At 37.1% G+C, this 20,822-nt stretch overlaps 1 long non-coding RNA gene across 3 annotated transcripts in view; it reads right to left on the bottom strand.

The window, feature by feature from the left end:
• Positions 1–4,863: 4,863 nt before the first annotated feature.
• LOC147525205 (uncharacterized) overlaps positions 4,864–20,822 on the bottom strand; it is a 41,303-nt gene continuing 25,344 nt past the window's right edge. The window contains exons 5-6 of one of the 3 annotated variants that reach the window (XR_015221120.1): positions 18,892–19,196; positions 4,864–5,414 (exon numbers count right to left, since the gene is read on the bottom strand). This is a non-coding gene — a long non-coding RNA (uncharacterized LOC147525205). Of the gene's footprint in view, positions 5,415–18,891; positions 19,197–20,081; positions 20,607–20,822 lie in introns of those variants that run through there. The other 2 variants (XR_015221122.1, XR_015221121.1) reach the window with 2 other exon arrangements.

Here is a 20,822-nt window from a genome sequence, read left to right as displayed (position 1 = left end):
CTTCCTGCCTGTACCGATCCATCTGCATTCAGTGTTGGTATCTCATCCTCTGCCCTGTTCCATTTTACCCATGTCTCCTCTACCCGCATATAGTTCACTCCAATTCCCAGCGTGCTCAATATCCTCTTTGTTGCCTCATCTTCCTTCACTGATTTCATCGACTTTCCCAAATAGATTTTCATGTTATTCCCAAATAGACTTTTCAGCTTTGATTAGGCTTTAAAAAGGCTTTTTCTCCTTGAATCTTGGCCTTTAATCATAGAACTTCTTAGCAACCAACCTTTGCTTCTTTATCTCGCAAAAGGGACGCATTTCTGCACATAAATGACTCCAATGCTTGAAATACATAAAAGCACGTAATCGGCATTAACTCTTATTTATTACTCGCATAATTAGTCTAAAAGTATTATTATTAAGGGTTTAAAACTATATTTTTGGGCACTTATCAAACCACCCCCAAACATCATTTTTCTTGTCCTCAAGCAAATATGATAAATTAGAATAAGTGACAAAAATGGAGTTCTAACTAATCTCGTTTCGCCGAGTGCGATTGCATTGACCATATGCAACAAAGCCTTAAACCACTAGGAATTCCCTAGTGGACAAGTTATAGCCTTATGAGAGTTTTCCAGTGAAGGTACTCACAAACTTCATCTATACTACAACGACTAAGAAATAGAACTATTGTTTCCTTATTTATGTCTCAATTATCTATACATCTTACTAGTAATGCATATAGAATAATCAAGTCGAAACTTAAGCTAATATATACATAATAATCAAGCATCTATGAATAAACATATATACAATGAGTACTACTATGAAATGCACTAACCGGTCCATTTCTGAAACTTTAAAATAGCGTCCTTAAGTAGGTCCTCACATAAATGTTAAGACAAAAACACTCTAATTTTTCCGCTTAAGTTTCGCTACTCTAATGTGCAGTGGGCACACTTTACCTTACAATCTCAATGACACATAAGGAAGCTGAAGTTGATCAAACACATCTGCCACTTACTATCACACTAACCTAATCCTAATTGAGCTATAGGTCTTTATTAGGAGTTGTGGGGATTGGGAAATGGTTTAAGAATGAAGGAAATGAATATTCAAAAAGGCAAGTCTGAAAAAATAGGGTCTTCATATCATATAACTAGCTAAAGAAAACCTTGTTCTTTTGCTTCTACACCTTGTTCCCATTCTTAGCCTTTTTATTTTGGCTTTTTGACTACTTTTATTCTACTTTTAGAGTTTTTCTTTTTATTTTCTTTTTCTTTTTTTTTATTTTCTTTTCTTTCGATGTACACTTCTTTTCTTTTTCTTTTCTGAAGCAACTACTAATTTCTGTTTACACAGGTTTTTCTCTTTTCTTTTCTTCACTCATCCTATTTCTCAAACTTATCCAGATAGGTAGGTTGATTTTTTTTTTTTTTTTTTTTTTTTTTTTTATTTTTCTTTATTGGGTAAAGGAATTGTGGTATGTGAAAAGGCTAATGAAAGACTCAGTGGGGCGACTAGCGGAAAATATACTTAGGTCAGAATTTCTGGCTATATCTATCCAAAAAGGGCCTAAATTCTCTCCTAGGATATGGTATAGTGATTAAGCAAGTGGACGTGTGATTTCTCTATTAGGAATATACTTCTCCCTTGTGTCATTACTCAAAAATTTCACTCGTCCAAGGTTTTTAGGCTGTATTCTCACTGGATTTGTAGAATAAGTACTCTAGCCTAAATTTCAGAAACTTACTGTCAAACAATCATAGATACTCATGCAATATATTTATAGAAAGATGCAAAGATTATTACCTACATATTAACCTAAGTTTCTAAAATCCATTCTAATGCAAAGCTAACATGAAATTTCTAGATTATTAAGCCCATCGAAAGAAAACAATACCAATATTCCTAAGTGTATAGCATAATCTTTTTATTTATATTTTTGAATTTTCTAATTTTTATAAGACAAATGATACGTAATATACAACCTAATATGTGCTTAAACATTTACATCATGTTTATATACCACCCCCAAACAATTTAGGAGAAGGTCATGAAACAATTCAATAGCACAATTAAATTATGTAACTAACTAATTTTTATGATTTTTAACATTTTATAAATAAAAGTGCTTAATTTACATCCTAAAAATGTCTAATTTTTTACAAATGTTTTTATCCCACCCCCAAACAATCGGACGCTTTGTCATCAAAGTGTAAAGAGATAAGGAAAGAATTTACCATAGAAACATGGAAAAATTGGCAGTACTTGTAACAGAAATATTGTAACGATGATATGATAACATGAAGCACAATTAAACTGTTACGTACTGACTAACGCAAACTCTACTTGAGTAAACATGACAGGCAAAGGGTGGCAACAAGATTTGAAATGAAATACTAAAATACGCCACCCCCTAAATAAAATTGGAATTTTTTTTTTAAGTTTGAAAATTTTTGTTTGGCCTATACTCCAGAAAATTGGTATTGTACGAAAACTTGGGTCTTTTAAAGTCAGATTCCCTAGACTTATTGTGGTATATATGTATTAACATGCAGTTTCCCATATATAAATAATCTAAACAATTGTGGATCTTTCCATAAATAGTTAACACGGAATGCATCATCAAATAGAATTAAGCACCAATATTTCCTATGGCATGGCTTAGTAGAATGGGAGTAAATTCTGATAGATCTAGAACCTAATCGAGCATAAAGTTTCTTCTTTTTCTTTGAACGAAAAGGTGTCCAAGTGAATGGTCGTGAGAAAATGGATGGTTGTGGAAGATATGTAGGGTATGGATAAGTTTTAGATTGAAGGAAGGGAAAAAATGGGTGCGTGGTTTTAGCATAAAACTTATTGGTGGCATGGTTTGGTATTAGCACACATCTGAAAATGAAGGTATCAGGTGGCTCTTTCGGTAGTTCTTAAGAGGGTGAATCATCACAGGCTCTTAGAAACTCGTCAAATTCCTCATCTATGTTGTTCGCATCCATATAATTATGGTATTCATCTCCATCTTTGAGGAATTCATCTATCTCGTCTATGGTGAGGTATACTCCATCTCTTGTAGGGTCGGAAGGCAGGGTGGAAAATTATTTATCTAGTTTAGTTATGTTCAAGGAGTCAAAATTATGATCTGTCTTCTTCCATAAGAAGGGTATGTACTAGTGTGGGGACGAGATCCTTGAAAGCACTAATGTGATTTACAAAACTCTAAATGGACTTCACTTCTCCTTCTACAGGCAAACCTAGTTGTCCCTACTTTTGTCTAAACATATTAACTTCCACAGAAAGAATCCCAAAAGAAAGAGTCATTAAGCCATCCTGACAATTGATTTGGGCATTGGCGGTTGCCAAGAAGGGACGCCCTAAGATGATGGGAATGGAATCATGAGCAACTTCTGTGTCAAGAATAACAAAGTCGGCTGGATAGTAAAAATCCTATACTTTAACAAGAATGTTTTCAACTACACCCTCAGGATACTTAATAGAACGATTGGCTAACTACAAATTCATTTTGGTTGGTTGAAGTTTTGTTAGACCCAGTTGTTTATATAAATAAAAAGGGAGTAAGTTAACACTCGCTCCTAGGTCTAATAAAGTAGTTGTTATGAAGGTATTACCTAAGGTGCATTGTACAGTAGGACGACTAGGTCCTTGTACTTAACAATTTCGTTATGTTCAGATAAAGAGGGATATTGTTCAGTTAAGAAAGCTTCATTGGGTATGTTGGTTTTCCTTTTCTTGGTGCACAACTCTTTTAGAAACTTAGCGTGTCCAGGTAGACTTTTTATAACATCTAGAAAAGGTAGGTTTATAGTTAGATTTTTAAACACTTCCCTAATCACATCAAAATTCTCGTCCTTTTTAGACACAACTAGCCTCTGAGGATACGGTGGTTTATCTCTATATTTAGCATAAGGTTCAAAAGTATTATTAGTCTTTCCGTTATTTTTAGCCTTTTTCCATCTAGGTGCCCATATTGGAACCTCTATAGGTGTAGGGTCTTTAATTTCTATTATTGGGTTTTGTAAGGTTTTCCCTTTTTGTTGTGGTTTAACTGGTACTTCTATAGTTGTAGGGTCTTCAGTTTCTATTATAGTATTTGGTATGGTATCATTTTTAGTTTGCGGGTGATCTTTAGGCATATTAATAACAAGTAAAATTGATAATTTTACTAATGAATAAAGCGATGAAACTCTTAACGCAAGTAAAACTAAAACTGAACTATACTCGTGATTATCAAAGATTTCTACTCTCAATACTATTGAAGTAGAGTTGGAATAGAAGATTCGTTCCACTCCTAGTTCTTTAGCATTCAAGTTTCCTACGACTATCAATCTTACCAAAGTCAATGAGAGTTTTACGAATTATACTACGAAATGCTACGGAATACTAAAGTTTGAATCTAGAATAAGAATTAGGGGGGAATGGAATCCACCTTGAATCCAACTTAAGAAACTAGCATAGATTGTTGTAATCCAATTCTTATGCTCTTACGGTAAGAATTGGTCGTTCTAATCCCTAATTATACATGGCATCTCTACCAATTCATAACTAGGATGTCAGAACGTCCACCCATTCTCATGGCGAATCAACGACCTTCAAGAGTGGAATAGACTCTTACAACGATTCTATACTACACAATCAAGTTTTCCTCAAACCCCTCTATTGGAGGTTTAGCCTTGATTCATCAAACTATCATTTCCATATGAAATTGAATAAGACATAATATAAAGATTCTAACTTTATTAAATTCAACTAAACAATAATTGAAATCTAAATTAACAACTAAGAAATCATTAACGACTAAGAATTAAAATTAGATCTAAGCAATTTTAAATAACAAAATCAAAATTATCAAGAACTAACTATTTTATTTATCTAATGAATGATCAACAATGATTCAATACTTAAATCAAAACAAGAATAACAACTAATTAATTAATTGAAAAACTAGATCTAGAACTAAGCTTTAATGGCTACTCTAATGGTTACTTTCTATCCTAAACTAATTACTCCTTAAGAGCTAAGTCTTATGTGTGAAAATGGAGGAGACCAGATCCATATTTTCGTGCATGGGCAAATGGTCCATGTTTTGGGCCGGAAAATCGAGCCTAAAGCCCAATTTCTTCAGTCCACAGGGCCCTTTTCAGCTGGCTTTGACTTCAACAGGCTTTTTATCCACTTTCGCTCCTCTGATTGGGTCAAGATTTGAACCATTAGAAAGCTCTTTCCGAGTCGGTCGTTTTGACATAAGGTACGCCCAATTCCAAGGCCTGAGTCCAAAGATACGATCTTTGGAAGTTCTGCTGACTTTTGTATGTTTTTTCTGCCAAAACTTCTTAGCAACCAATCCTTGCTCCTTTATATCGCCAAAGTGGCACATTTCTGCACATAATTAACTTCAATGCCTGAAATACATAAAAACACATAATTAGCATTAACTCTTATTTATTACTTGCATAATTGGTCTAAAAGTATTATTGTTAAGGGGTTAAAACTACAATTTTGGGATCTTATCAAACCACCCCCAAATAGCATTTTGGTTGTCCTCAAACAAATATGAGAAATTAGCATAAGTGACCAAAAATGGAGTTCTAACTAATCTCATTTCGCCAAGTGCGATTGCATTGACCATATACAACAAGGCTTTAACCCACTAGGAATTCCCTAGTGGACGAGTTGTAGCCTCGTGAGAGTTTTCCAGTGAAGGTACTCACAAACTTCATCTATACTACAACGACTCGGAAATAAAACTATTGTTTCCTTATCTATGTCTCAATTATTTATACATCTCACTAGCAATGAATACAGAATAATCAAGTCGAAACCTAAGCTAATATATGCATAATAATCAATCATCTACGAATAAACATATATACAATGAGTAATCCTATGAGATGTACTAGCAGGTCCGTTTCTGAAACTCGGAATAGCGTTCTTAAGTAGGTCCTCACATAAATGTCAAGACAAAAACCACTCTGATTTTTCCGCTCAAGTTTCGCTACTCCAGTGTGCAGTGGGCACACTTTACCTTACAATCTTAATCACACACAAGGAAGCCAAAGTCGATCAAACACATCTGCCACTTACTATCACACTAACCTATTCCTAATTGAGCTAGAGGTCTTTATTAGGTGTTGTGGGGATTAGGAGATGGTTTAAGAAGGAAGGCAAAAAGGACAAGTCTGAGATAATAGAGGCTTCATATTATGTAACTAGAGAAACCTTTGTTCTTTACTTTTGCTTCTACACTTTGTTTCCATCCTTAGCCATATTTTTCTTTTTCTTTTTCTTTGGCTTTTGACTCCTTGATTCTATTTTTGGAGTTCTAACTCTTTATTTTCTTTTATTTATTTATTTATTATTATTATTTTTTATTTGGATGGAAACTTACTTTTCTCATCTGAAGCGACTAACAAATTCTTGATTTCAAAGGTTCTTCCCTTTTCTATTCTTCATCTCTATTCTCAGACTTATTCAAAGAATTGGGTAGGTTAATTTTTTATTTTGTTTTGTTTTGTAATAGGGTAAAGGATTTGTGGTTTATGAAAGGCTCAAGAAAAGCTAAGAGGGGCGACTAGCGGAAAATAATTCATAGGTTTGAATTTCTGGCTATATCGATCCAAAGAGGGCCTAAATTCTCGCTTAGGATATGATATAATATAGTGATCAAGCAAGTGGACGTGTGATTTTTCTATCCGGATGTTACTTCTCCCTTGTGTCATTTCTCAAATATTTCACTCATATAAGGCTTTAGGCTATATTCTCGCAGGATTTGTCGTATAAGTACTCTAGCCTAGATTTCATAAACTTACTGCCAACAATCATAGATACTTATATAACATATTTATAGATAGATGCAAGGATTATTACCTACATATTAGCCTAAGTTTCTAAAAACTATTCTAATTCAAAAGCTACGTGAGACTTCTAGATTATTGAGAGCATAGAGAAAGAAAACAGTACTAATATTCCTAAGTGTATAGCATACTTTTTATTTATATCATTAAAAATTTTGAATTTTTTTAACTAGAAAACAAGTGCATATTATACATATCTATATCCTAACAGATGCCTTAATTACACGTGTTTCTATGCCCCCAAACAAGAAGCATGCTTTGTCCTCAAAGTATTTAAATAAATAGGGTAGAGAAATACCATGGGAACCCGTGAAATTCTAGAACATCTACAAAACAAAGTTAGAACATACTAATATAGAAAATAAAAACTGACGCAACTCTATAAGAGTTCCACCCGTAATGGGGTTAATGAGAAACAAATTGCTTGGGACATAAGCAGACACTAACTGAAATAAAAACTAACCTTAACTCCCATTTAAGCATTTCCCTCTCCAAAGAGAGGAAGTTCCTTCGCATCCTGTCATGCCATGATAACTTGCCAAACCCGCTGCCGTGTGTCGTCAACTTGTGCTAACATGTCTAGTGTTACTATGTCTGATGGGGTGTAAGGAGCAACCAAATGAGGGTGCACCTGCCATCTCGGCCAAGTCATTACTCGAAATGAGTGAACCACCCAATTGGTGGGTCTCATGACTTCAACCCTTTTCCAATCCGTGAACTGGGTACATAATTCAAGTAAACAACTGAGCATGATGCGGCAAACCAAAACAGGCATAAGAAGATACTTATGTCGCATGCTTTGGGCTCTTTTAAGACAAGCCACTAATACTCGGGGAATGTCATATCGGCGACATCCCTCAGCTAAAGCAAGGAAAACGTCACCAGCGGTACTATTTGCAGAGGTAAACTGCCAATCCCCTAAAATATTCATCAGGATGAATAACATAGTGGTGCCTATATTTAGGGACAAGCTACTAAGGGCTATGTTGTAATGCCCTTGGTCCATTATACGAAATACCCCTCCCCCATAATAGTCATGGAAATATGTATAGTCATAGAGGTATGCATTATCGGTCATATATCCCCACGTGTGAATAAGATCAGGTATTGGTATTCCCGAAACTAATGCTACCACATACTTATTGAATTCTAGGGGTGTGTCATCAACCGTGACGGAGAATTCTTGTTCTCCATCCTGGTTACAATAGAACTTAACATTATTGTAAAAAAATTCAGTAAGCTTAGGTGAATACAAGTTGTCTTCACTTACCAGAAGATGCTTCCATCCAAACTGCATGATCCTCTCGCGGAACCAATGTCCATAAGACTCGCTCCCCAACAAGTGTTCGAAAGACTGCTCCGGTATTACTATAGAAGAAGTCATCACAAAACTACTTTCTAGAACAGCTGAAATGATCCTGGAAAAACCCACAAAAAATTGGAATTTTTCTTGGCCACTAGGTTCTGGGCGCGGGGTGCGCTCCACCTATGCCTGGGTAGGGCGCGGGGTGCGCCATGGTGATTTTCGAGTTCCATGCACTTGGGTGCAAGGCGCGCTCACTTTGTGCCTAGGATGGGCGTTGTAATGCCCGTATTTTTAAATACAAAATTTTCCTATTTATTAATTAATTAAATTATTTATTTAAAAATTGATTGGATTAGACTCGGGACATGTGGGCCTGATTTCTGAGCCCGAGTCGGTGTTGGGCTTGGGTTTCGGACCCAAGTATATAAACACATTGTTATAGAGAATAGGGTTCTGGGAGAATAAAAATATTAAAAATGGAGGCAGCTTGTTTACTAGAGCGTTGGAGCGCGACGGCTCGGACTACGAGGGATTCGTCGAGTTGTTCATACAGGTGAGTATCTATTTTGCTATTTCACCGGATTATAGTTTTCTGTGTACCGGCGTATACTGTTAAAAGTTTCTGTTTATGTTTTCGGTTCATTTTTTTATGTTATTATCGTTCGTACTGTAGTAGTTAAAAATATATTGGTTAAACTGTCTTTAGAAAACACTGTTGAGACTTGAATATTCGACTTTAACTGTCGAAGCTTGATGGGCGTTGATGGCTTCCCCAGGCCCAAAAGAGAAAATCGATCAGGTCTAGTATTTGAACTCTCCTGGTTTTGGTTTTGAAACCATACTGTGGTGGTGTAGATGTTTATGTTTGAACTGTGGGTTGGGGTGTTTGTTGGTTGATATGGGTGGTTAAACTGTCGAGATTGAAGTCGATGGTTAAACCGTCGGGGCGGATTGGGTGCGGTCGAATTTGAGATTTGGAATTTGATGTTTGGGTGCTGTCGAAGCTTGCAGAAATCGTCAATGGAGATCGAGTGGTTTATATAAGTGGTGAATGATGTTGGAATCGAGTTGGTTAGTATGGTATAGTGTTGGGTTTTGTTGGGGATCAAAACCCAACTGTTTAGGAGTGGTGGTCGATGCTGTCGAAGCTCTGTAAACGTGTTAATGGCGGACGAGATGTCAATCAAGTGTGGAGGAAGGGTTAAATGAAATTTATAAGGTAGGCGTGTTGGTTGTCGATGGAAGGGGGTGTGTTTGAGTGTGTGGGGCTGTCGATTAGAGCTTGGAACAAGCTTTAATGGTGGCCGAAATTTGTGTCCAGATCTAGTTTGGGGAAAGTTAGATTTAAGGAATTGAGGTTTATGCCTTAATTAATGTTATAGGGTTTTTGTTTGTGAGTCCAACCGACTTGTTGAAATGGGAGTGGGTGGCCGGAAAATTTTGGTGGCTGGTGGAGGAGAGAATTGGTGGAGAAGATGAATAGTAACCAATTTTGGGCTTGGGCCTAATCGGTTGGGCCAAACACATTAGCTATGTTGGGCCTGTTCTATTTTTGTTTGTTTGGGCCTTTTTCCTATTAGTTGTTAACTTGTTATGGGCCAGTTCTAATTTTTGTAATTATGGGCCGGTTTTCTCTTATTTTGTGGACTAGTTCAATTTAAAGTTTTTGGGCCGAATCCAATTATGTTTTGGGCCAGGTCAGTATAAGTTTTTGGGCCCGTTTCTAATATTGCTTGGGGCCAATCCATATGACTTAATATAAATCCCAATTGGGTCAGGTAGAATAAATGAGTTGGTTTTAGACTTTCGGGTTCTAAGGTTTGGGTTTGGCCAGTTGGGTCCGAACCATGACCTTAGTCACGAGCCCATGAGCCATGGACATTGACCGTTGACCATTGACTTTGACTTTGACATTTGACCGTTGACTTCGACCATGAAGTGTCAACTTTGACCGTTGACATTGGACTTTGACTTTGACCGTTGACATTGGACTTTGACTTTGACCTTAGCCATGAACCATGGTTATGACCATGAACCTGTTGAACATAGAAACGACAGTTTGACTTTGACAATGACAGTTTGACTTTGACCATGACGTGTCGACTTTGACTTTGACCGTTGACCGTTGACTGTGGAATGTTGACTTTTTCTCGTTTTTCACATATTTAAGAATATGGACAACTATAGTAATAAAATATTGTCGAACATTATATAACGTTGTTTGTCATTATCTAATTATGATTTGACGTGAGTGGTGTGTAAAGCATATATATATTGGGCTTTGATTGTGGATTGTGGACTGTTTAATTGTGCTACATTTTATGTTGTAAATTGTATGGACAAATCAAATGTTGAAATGCTGTGGAAGCTGATATAAATTTGGTTGTCATTATCTAATTAAGATTTGACATTGATATTGTGACACTATGTAATATGTTGGGATATATATATTGAATGCAATAGTTTTGGAGACATAGATGTATAAAAGCTTTATTATTTTATATGTGAGATGCTACTATGAGGTAGTATAATATGTGTAGATATTTTCCCACGGGTTTGTGGCGTAGTGCAATAATATATTGGCACGTGAAAGAATGAAATTGGTTATTAGATAGAATCGAGATATTTCTAAATATTGTGGCTTAGTGCAATAAGGTAATTGACCTGCACGTGATATAGTGGAATGTTTATGAGTCATAAATGTATGACACCTGAATAAATTACGTAACGAAAATCCTAGAACCTGACTACCACAACTCATGTGATCTGCCCTGTGTGGGCGTATTTGATATATAAGATGTTGTATATATATGAGATGTTGATTGACCCATGTGTTGGGCAATCGTAGCCGAATATAGTGATATATAAGATGTTGATATATAAGATGTTGTATATATATGAGATGTTGATTGACCCATGTGTTGGGCAATCGTAGCCGAATAGTGGCTTGATTATTCCATTCGCAAATATTGGAACGAGACGCGCGATATTTTATGCCGAATAGGGGCATTACTTATATAATGGCTTCCGTGTGAGGATTTACCTGGTGTGCGGCATCCCGCTCAGGGTGGTTACTCACGGAGTGGTACATTATATAAGGGGAGGCATGTGGATGTACATGTTCGGCGTTGGGTAGCGATTGTGGTAGCCAGGGAAACTAGGTAAGACATAGATACGACGTGATTTTAGGGACACGCAAAGAACGCTTGAAATAATCTAATTATGGTAATATGTTGGTTATTTGTTTAGTTGAACCTAAGGCGCCTCGATGGAGGAACTACATGCCTTATTTATTATGTGTATAGTTTGTTGTGTGGTTAGTGGGAAGTTAAGGCGCCTCAGTGGAGGAACTACCTGCCTTAATTATTGTACTTGAGTATGTTATATTAGTCGTTGAAAGTTAAGGCGCCTCGGTGGAGGAACTAACTGCCGTATGGACTATGTAGATATTTGTATAAGTATATGTTGTTTTTAGAGCTACTCACACCAGCATTTTTATAATGCTGACCCGATTTGCATGTTTGCTTATCGGGTGTGTTCATTCAATGAACATAGTTGATAAGTTTTGACAGGTTTAGTGTTGAAGAAGAGTGGTTGTTTGCTTGTGGTTTTAAGCGTTAAGCGTTGATCTCGGATTTGTTTTGTTTTCCCTTGAGGTGATATAGAAATTCAGTCTAGACAATGTTTTTTGTATTTTTCATTTGTAAATTTTATTAAAGAGTTATTGAAAGGAGAGTTGTAACCTAATCTTATTTGTGAATCTTTGTCATGAAGAAGACTTTTGTTTAAGTTAAAATTTTTATTGGTTTTTATTATCCGCATATTTAAACTGTTTATGGGTTTTTGAGAGTTGAGAGTGCGTCACACCTCGGAGATCGAAGAGTCGGGAACAAATAATGTTTTTCCAAATTCTGTCGAAATTCGGGGTGTGACAAGCGCGGTGGTGCCGCGGCAGTTCAAATTCCTTAATTTTTTTTTTTTTCTAATGTTTTGGTGGTGGGAATTGGTGGGGGAATGATTTGGAGAGGAATTGAGATTGATTTAAATGTTTGGCGTGGGTGTAGTTAGGTTTCTTTTTTTATTCTTTTTTTTTTTTAGGTTAGGTTTTTAAGCTTAATGGTTGTTAATGGCGGTTTTGGAAGGTGAAATCGCGACTGTTATGTTGAAGATGGAGACGCACGTGCATTGCACGTGTGCGCGAGATTGGGCTCAAGCCTAATTTGATTTTTCGCGCAACTTCAAACTAAATTTGCCGTTTCGTTACCGGTCTGATTTTTGCGAATGAGCTATGGAAATGATCAAGAGAGAATTTCCAATCCAATGATCCATAAAACACTCTATTCCGACCATGGATGACATATAAGAAGGTGGAAAACGCCTCGAAGTGCATGTGTGACGTAAGTTATGTGAACGAATGAACTCTAATTTCATAGATAATGTCAACCCAAATCGAAATACAATTAAACGGCCTACGCAACACAAATGGAAAGTTTAACAATCCAGTACAGAAACGAACACCCCACCCCCAAACAAATTTTTGGCAACGAAGTTTAGAAAATTTGTTTTAAAAGCGGGTCTTTTAAAGTCAGATTCCCGAGACTTCCTAAATTACTATTTTTATGATTTTAACAATTTTTATTTTTTATGAATAGGATTTAATATAAGAAAAACAATAAAGCAATAAATGCATAATTCACACCATAAAAGAACATGACTCAAAATCCGAGAAAATATGCAAGAGGGGGAAACGTGAATTATGTTTAATGTGGACTTAGGATCCGGTACTTACAGCCACACACTCCATAAGGAGGGCCCGGTTACCTGAGTGGTGCACTTACCAATATATGGAAACGAAAGAAAGTACACCAATGAAAAAGGTCAGTCCTCATAGACAGAGTCCTGTAAAAGGACTTCCTCTACATCAGGGGACAATAGCTCATGAAAATGTTTCAAGCGTTGGCCATTGACACGAAAGGTATTGTTGTCCTTGGGATTTACCAAGGTGATTGCCCCATGAGGGGTGACTTTAGTAACCATAAAAGGACCAGACCAACGGGTTTTTAATTTCCCTAGAAAAATATGTAGACGGGAGTTGTAAAGCAAGACTTTTTGACCTACCACAAACTCTCTGCACAAGATTTGCTTATCATGAACACGTTTCATGTTAGCTTTATAATCCTTCGCGAGATCATAAGAATCGCTACGGATTTCTTCAAGCTCATTCAATTGCAACTTGCGCTTGACACCCGCCTCATCGACATTGAAGTTAAGGCTTTTTATAGCCCACATAGCACGGTGCTCTAATTCAACGGGCAAATGACAAGGTTTCCTAAATACAAGTCTAAAGGGAGACATACCTATAGGAGTTTTGAAAGCCGTCCTATATGCCCATAAGGCATCAGATAGACGCTTTGACCAGTCTTTCCTATCAGGATTTAAAGTTGTTTCTAATATATTTTTGATTTTCCTATTAGAAACTTTTACTTGTCTGCTAGTTTGTGGATGATACGAAGTTGCTACTTTATGTGTAACTCCATACTTTTTCACTAGAGATGCAACAACTCTGTTGCAAAAATGTGTTCTACCATCACTAATGATGGCTTTGGGAATGCCAAATTGACAAAAATATATTCTTTAACAAAAAACACAACTGTCTTATGGTCATTGCTACGGCAAGCCATGGCCTCTATCCATTTAGACACGTAGTCCATGGTGACTAGAATATAAATGAAACCGTGGGAAACTGGAAAGAGACCCATGAAATCAATGCCCCATATGTCAAAATTTTCTACCACCATGATTGGATTCAATGGCATCATATTACGCTTCGTGATTCGCCCAAGTTGTTGGCAACGAATGCACGTCTTGCAATACACTTGGGAATATTTAAAGAGAGTAGGCCAATAAAACCCACATTAAAGAATTTTAGCAGCTGTTTTTATACCACTAAAATAGCCACCACACTCTTTGTCATGGCAGAATGATAGAACCTCATTATATTCCCATTGGGGAATACAATGACGAATAATCTAATCCGCATAATACTTGAAAAGGTAGGGCTCATCCCAGTAGTATAGCTTAACTCTGGCCAAGAACTTCTTACGTTCATTTCTTGACCAATCATAAGGAATAACATCAGACATTAAATAATTCCCAATGTCAGCATACCATGGTGCAGAAAAAATAGCATACAGATGCTCATCCGGAAAAGAGTCCGGTATGGAGTCAGAATCACTATCATCGTCATTTGTAAGTCTAGATAAGTGGTCGGCAACTACGTTTTAGACCCCTCATTTGTCTTTTACTTCTAATGTGAATTCTTGCAGGAGAATAATCCATTGGATTAATCTCTGCTTAGCATCCTTCTTTGCTAGAAGGTACCTAAATGCTGCATGGTCCGTGTAAACTAGAGTCTTAGAACCAACCAAATAAGGACAAAACTTATCTAAAGCATAAACGACAGCTAAGAATTCTTTTTCAGTAGTTGTATAATTCCTTTGAGCATCGTTTAGAGTTTTACTAGCATAATAAATAACAATGGATTTATTATCTAGTTTCTGTCCCAAGACAACACCAACTGCATAATCACTAGCATCACACATGAGTTCAAAATGTTTAGACCAATCGGGAGGCTGTATAATGGGTGCAGAAGTTAAAGCGGCTTTTTAAGTTTCAAAAGCCTGTTTACAGTTAAAATTAAAATCAAAGATGGCCTCCTTTAAAAGTAGATTAGTTAACGGCCTAGCTATTTTCGAAAAATCTTTGATAAAGTGCCTATAAAAACTTGCATGGCCTAAAAAGGCTCTAATATCATGGACAGTCCGTGGTATAGGTAGAGTCGCTATCTTATCTAGTTTGGCCTTATCTACTTCGATGCCATCACTAGATACGATGTGACCTAGTACTATGCCTTTTTTCACCATGAAGTGACATTTTTCCCAATTTAAAATGAGACTCTTCTCTTCAGATCGTGTTAAAACTTTAGATAGGTTAGACAGGCATTCAGTGAAAAAGTCTCCATAGATAGAAAAATCATCTATCAACACTTCCATGAAACGCTCTACCATGTCACTAAATATATGAAGCATACACCGCTAGAAGGTACCAGGAGCATTACAAAGGCCAAAAAGCATTCGTTTATAGGTGTATGTTCCAAAAGGACATGTGAAGGTAGTATTTTCTTGGTCATCAATATCAATAATAATTTGGAAATAGCCAGAGTAGCCATCCAAAAAACAATAAAAAGCATGACCAGCTAGACGTTCAAGCATCTGATCTATAAAGGGTAAAGGAAAATGATCCTTTCGTGTCATGGCATTTAAATGTCTGTAATCAGTACAGATCCTCCATTTCATAAGACCATGCGTGGCAACATATTCACCCTTGGCGTTACGTACCATGGTAATCCCTGATTTCTTTGGAACTACATGAATGGGACTTACCCATTCGCTATCAGAGATTGGGTATATGATACCCGCGATCGAAAGTAACCAGAAAGACCTCTTCCCTGACCACTTCTTTCATGGCAGGGTTTAAACAACGCTGAGGTTCGCGGGAAGTCTTTGTGTTATCCTCTAAATGGATACGATGAGTGCACACATTATGGTAAATTCCCTTAATATCGGCTAGGGACCAACCAATCCCAGAACAATGTTCCCTAATCACCCTGATCAATCGTGTCTCTTCCTCCTTAGATAACAGAGAAGATATAATTACCGGATGACTACCATCCGGATCAAGTTGAATATATTTTAACTCAGGAGGAAGAGGTTTAAGCACCGGGGTGGAAGGAATATCGATAAATGCTTCTGGAGGGTCCTCATCTTGAGTAATGAATACTTGCTTAGGCAGCAGGTCTTCAAACTCTATATATGGAGCAACCGAAGGGTCTACGATTTGTGCAGGCTCGAAGATGGTGTTGACTTCCTCTACGTAGGAGTCATCGACAAAATCTGAACTTCCAAAAGAAAGGAATTTATGCATATGGTTTTCTGGAAACGTGTTATTAAAGTAATCTTGAGCTAAGCTCTCGATCATGTTAACCTCTCCATCTATAGACGAATCTGGTAACTGTTTCATCATTTTAAAACATTTACCTCAACCGAAAGATGGCCAAAAGACAAGGACATCGAACCATCGCGGCAATTTGTAAGTGCATTGGTAGTCGCCAAGAAGGGACGCCCTAAGATGATCAGAACAGAGTCATTAGTGACTTCTGTATCGAGGATAACAAAATCAGTAGGATAGTAGAAATCCTGGACCTTAACAAGCACGTTTTCAACCACACCCTTAGGGTACTTAATATATCGATCCACTAATTGCAACGTCATTTTAGTAGGTTGCATCTCTTGTAGACCTATTTGTTTGTATAGATAATACGGAGTAAGTTAACACTCGCCCACAGGTCTAGTAAAGCGGTCGTCGTGTGGGAATCTCCTAATGTACATTGTACAGTAGGACGACCAGGGTCCTTGTACTTAACGATTCCATTGTGTTCCGTTAAAGTTGGAAACTGTTTAGTTAAAAAGGCACCTTTAATAATATTTGTCTTATGCCTTTTAGTGCACAACTCTTTGAGAAACTTAGCATGGTGAGGTAATTTTTTAATTGCATCCAGAAAAGGTAAGTTTATCGTTAGATTTTTAAAAACTTCCCTAATCTCGTTGAAGTTTGTATCCCTGTTTAACATAGCTAATTTCGGGAAACGGTGGTTTCTCTCTATATTTAGCGTATAGATCAACTAGATGTCTAACCTTTGCTTTATGTTTCTTAGATTGTGGTTTAACTAGTACCTCTACAGGGGTAGGCTCTTCAGTTTCTATTACGGTATCTAGTACAATCTCCGGTGTAGGGACAACTGGTGGGGTAACTATAGGCATAGTTACTTTGTTATCAACCACTCTCCCAGAACGGAGAGTGGAGATGGCATTTAGCTCACCTACATTTTCATTTTCCGTACTAGTATTACCATTTACCTCAAAGGTTGTGTTTGTTGTTTTAGGATTAGCTTTCGCTTGACCTGGAAACACACATTTAGGTTACCCTTTCTCTTGAGCCTGCTGTAAGGAAAGTTGGATGGCTTGTAAAATCTGTTGTTAAGATTGCATAAAGGGATCAAAACGATCTGGTTGTGGAGTAGTATTTGCTACTGGTTGTGTGACAAGAACTATGTCACGTTGATTATTAATGGGTGGATTTTGGTAGTTATTATTTACTGGAACGATACCTCTATTAGTATTATAATTATTATTGTTATAATTATTATAGTTATCCCTGACCTTGTCTTTGTTGTGGTTGAGCTTGGTTGCTATAATTATAATTATCCTGACCTTATCGTGGTGGGCCCTAGTTATAATTGTTTGCTGGCCAAACATTTTGATTATTAAACCATGGAGGTGTTACTTATTGATTATTTCTCCAACTGAAGTTAGGATGTTGTCTCCAAGGGGCGTTAGGAATAGGAAAACTATTAATTGAGCAAACATTATCTTGTTGTGACTGTTGTTGTTCATAGGTGAGAGAACAATAGGAATCAGGATGCTCTGGACTCAAACAGAAATTACATGGATTAGAGTGGACATTCATGACAGGGATAGGCGTTTATTGAACAGAAATAGCCTCTACCTATTTAGTTAGAGATTTGATTAAATTTTTAAGTTCCAGATCGGGTTTCATCTCAAACATACCAGCGGCCTTTACTGTTGTAGAAGAACTAGCGTTGTGGAAGATATCGTCACTACACCCCCCAGTTATTATTACGCTTAGTTTGATCTTCTAAAAATTTATAAGCCTTTGAGGCTCCCTTACTTAGGAAACTACCCCCATTCATTATGTCAAGCACCTCCTTGTGGTGGTGTAACAATCCCTTCAAAAAGGCACGAACTAGCGTGTCTTTCGCGAGGTTATGGTGTGGACACTCTATAAGTAGATCGGTGAAACGATTCCAAGCCTCTGAAAATGATTCATGAAGATTCTGTCGAAAGAAATGAATCTTGGAAAGCATTTCATCGGTTTTCAGTGGTGGGTAAAAATGTTCCATAAATAGTTGAACAAGTTTAGCCCACGAGTCCACAGAATTTAGCACTTGGGCAGTTAACCAAGACGCCGCCTTATCAGCTAAAGTGATGGGAAATACCCTTAGTTTAATTTGTTCAGCACCAACCATAGGATGGTGGAATGTAGTAAGGACTTGGTTAATCCTACGTATGTACTGATAAGGTTTTTCATGGTCTAACCCATGAAAAACGGGTAACAAATTAAATATATTTGGGGGGATTCGGAAATCCCCCACTGCGTCTGATAGAACGATGCAAGATTTAGGGCTATCGTTCAAGGCTTTGTAAAATTTAGAGAGAGGAGACTCTCTTTCTTCAGCCATTACTTCAGGTGGTGTGTGTGGTATATTAGCTAGAGATGTAGTGAGTGGTATACTAGAAAGGCGTGTTTATTGACGTTGCCGGTTGATTACGTTAGGCGTTTTTCTTCGGTCTGACCTTAATCTCATGCAAGGCTAAGCCAATCTTAACGAAACACAACAACAATCCAAACAATCCTGATATGCTAGTATGAACCTCTAACAGGAGATGCGAGGTGTGGAAGAAACGAGTACATAAATGCCTCCTTGCTTCGCTTATGAATAACGTCTTGTTTACGCGTGCTCAGTTTGTATAACCAGTTAGAACACTGAAAACTATGAAGAAATGGGAATTTGAAACAAACCTGTGGAAATCGGGCTGTTTCAGCAGAGGGTGCAGGTTGCGCTCAAAATTGGCCTAGGTAGGGCACAGGTAGCGCTCAAGTTCAAGCTGGAGTTCCAGGCGTTTGGGCGCAGGTCGCGCTCCTATTTAGCCTTGGTAAGGCATGGGTCGCGCTCAGGGAAAACCTCGAGGTCCTGGCACTTCAGTGCGAATGGCGCTCATGTTTTGCCTTGGCAAGGCGCGGGTTGCGCTCAGCCAAAAAGTGGAGTTCCAGGTGCTTGGGCGTGGGTCGCGCTCCGTGGTATTCTTCGAGGAAAATTTTCAGTGCTGAAATGGACAACCACAGTGAGAATCAAACAAGGGTGGGTAGGTTATGGGACTTTGAAAAATTAACAATTCTAAAGAAAACAATACTAAAGGGAACTAAGATGGCAGCGGCGCCATTTGATAACACGTAAAATTAATAGTTTTACTAATGAATAAAGCGATGAAACTCTTAACACAAGTAAAACTAAAACTGAACTATACTCGTGATTATCAAAGATTTCTACTCTCGATACTATTGAAGTAGAGTTGGAATAGAAGATTCGTTCCACTCCTAGTTCTTTAGCATTCAAGTTTCCTACGACTATCAATCCTACCAAAGTCAATGAGAGTTTTATGAATTATACTACGAAATGCTAAGGAATACTAAAGTTTGAATCTAGAATAAGAATTAGGGGGGAATTGAATCTACCTTGAATCTAACTTAAGAAACTAGCATAAATTGTTGTAATCCAATTCTTACGTTCTTACGGTAAGAATTGGTCGGTCTAATCCCTCATTATACATGACATCTCTACCAATTTATAACTAGTATGTGAGGATGTCCACCTATTCTCATGGGGAATCAACGACCTTCTAGAGTGGAATAGACTCTTACAACGATTCTATACTACATAATCAAGTTTTCATCAAGGCTTCATCAAACTCCTCTAATTGAGGTTTAGCCTTTATTCATCAAACTATCATTTCTATATGAAATTGAATAAGACATAATATAAATATTCTAACTTTATTAAATTCAACTAAACAATAATTGAAATATAAATTAACAACTAAGAAATCATTAACGACTAAGAATTGAAATTAGATCTAAGCAATTTTAAATAACAAAATCGAATTTATCAAGAACTAACTATTTTATTTATCTAATGAATGATAAACAATGATTTAATACTGAAATTAAAACAAGAATAACAACTAATTAATTAATTGAAAAACTAGATCTAGAACTAAGCTTTAATGGTTACTCTAATGGCTACTTTCTATCCTAAACTAATTCCTCCTTAAGAGCTAAGTCTTGTGTGTGGAAATGGAGGAGACCAGATCCATATTTTCGTATGGGCTGAGGGTCCATGTTTTGGGCCGGAAAATCGAGCCTAAAGCCCAATTTCTTAAGTCCACAGGGCCCTTTTCAGCTGGCTTTGACTTCAATAGGCTTTTCATCCACTTCTGCTCTTCTGATTGGTTCAAGGTTTGGACCATTAGAAATCTCTTTTCGAGTCGGTCGTTTTGACATAAGGTACGCCCAATTCGGAGGCTTGAGTCCAAAGATACGATCTTCGGAAGTTCTGCTAACTTTTGTGTGCTGTTTCTGCCCGTCTTGGCCTTTAATCACAGAACTTCTTAACAACCAACCCTTGCTCCTTTATATCGCCAAAGTGGCATATTTTTGCACATAATTGACTTCAATGCCTAAAATACATAAAAGCACGTAATTAGCATTAACTCTTATTTATTACTCGCATAATCGGTCTAAAAGTATTATTGTTAAGGGGTTAAAACTACAGTTTTGAGCTCTTATCACATAGTCAGTTGGTTATCAACTACACGCCCTGAATGAAGGGTAGTGACTGCCTGTAGGTCCTCTGGGGGTTATATTACCATTACACTAAATACTTTTTATTTCGA

Source organism: Coptis chinensis, chromosome 1 (assembly GCF_015680905.1).
Source record: "Coptis chinensis isolate HL-2020 chromosome 1, ASM1568090v1, whole genome shotgun sequence".
Taxonomy (NCBI): Eukaryota; Viridiplantae; Streptophyta; class Magnoliopsida; order Ranunculales; family Ranunculaceae; genus Coptis; species Coptis chinensis.
This window is presented reverse-complemented; position numbering and strand designations above follow the sequence as displayed.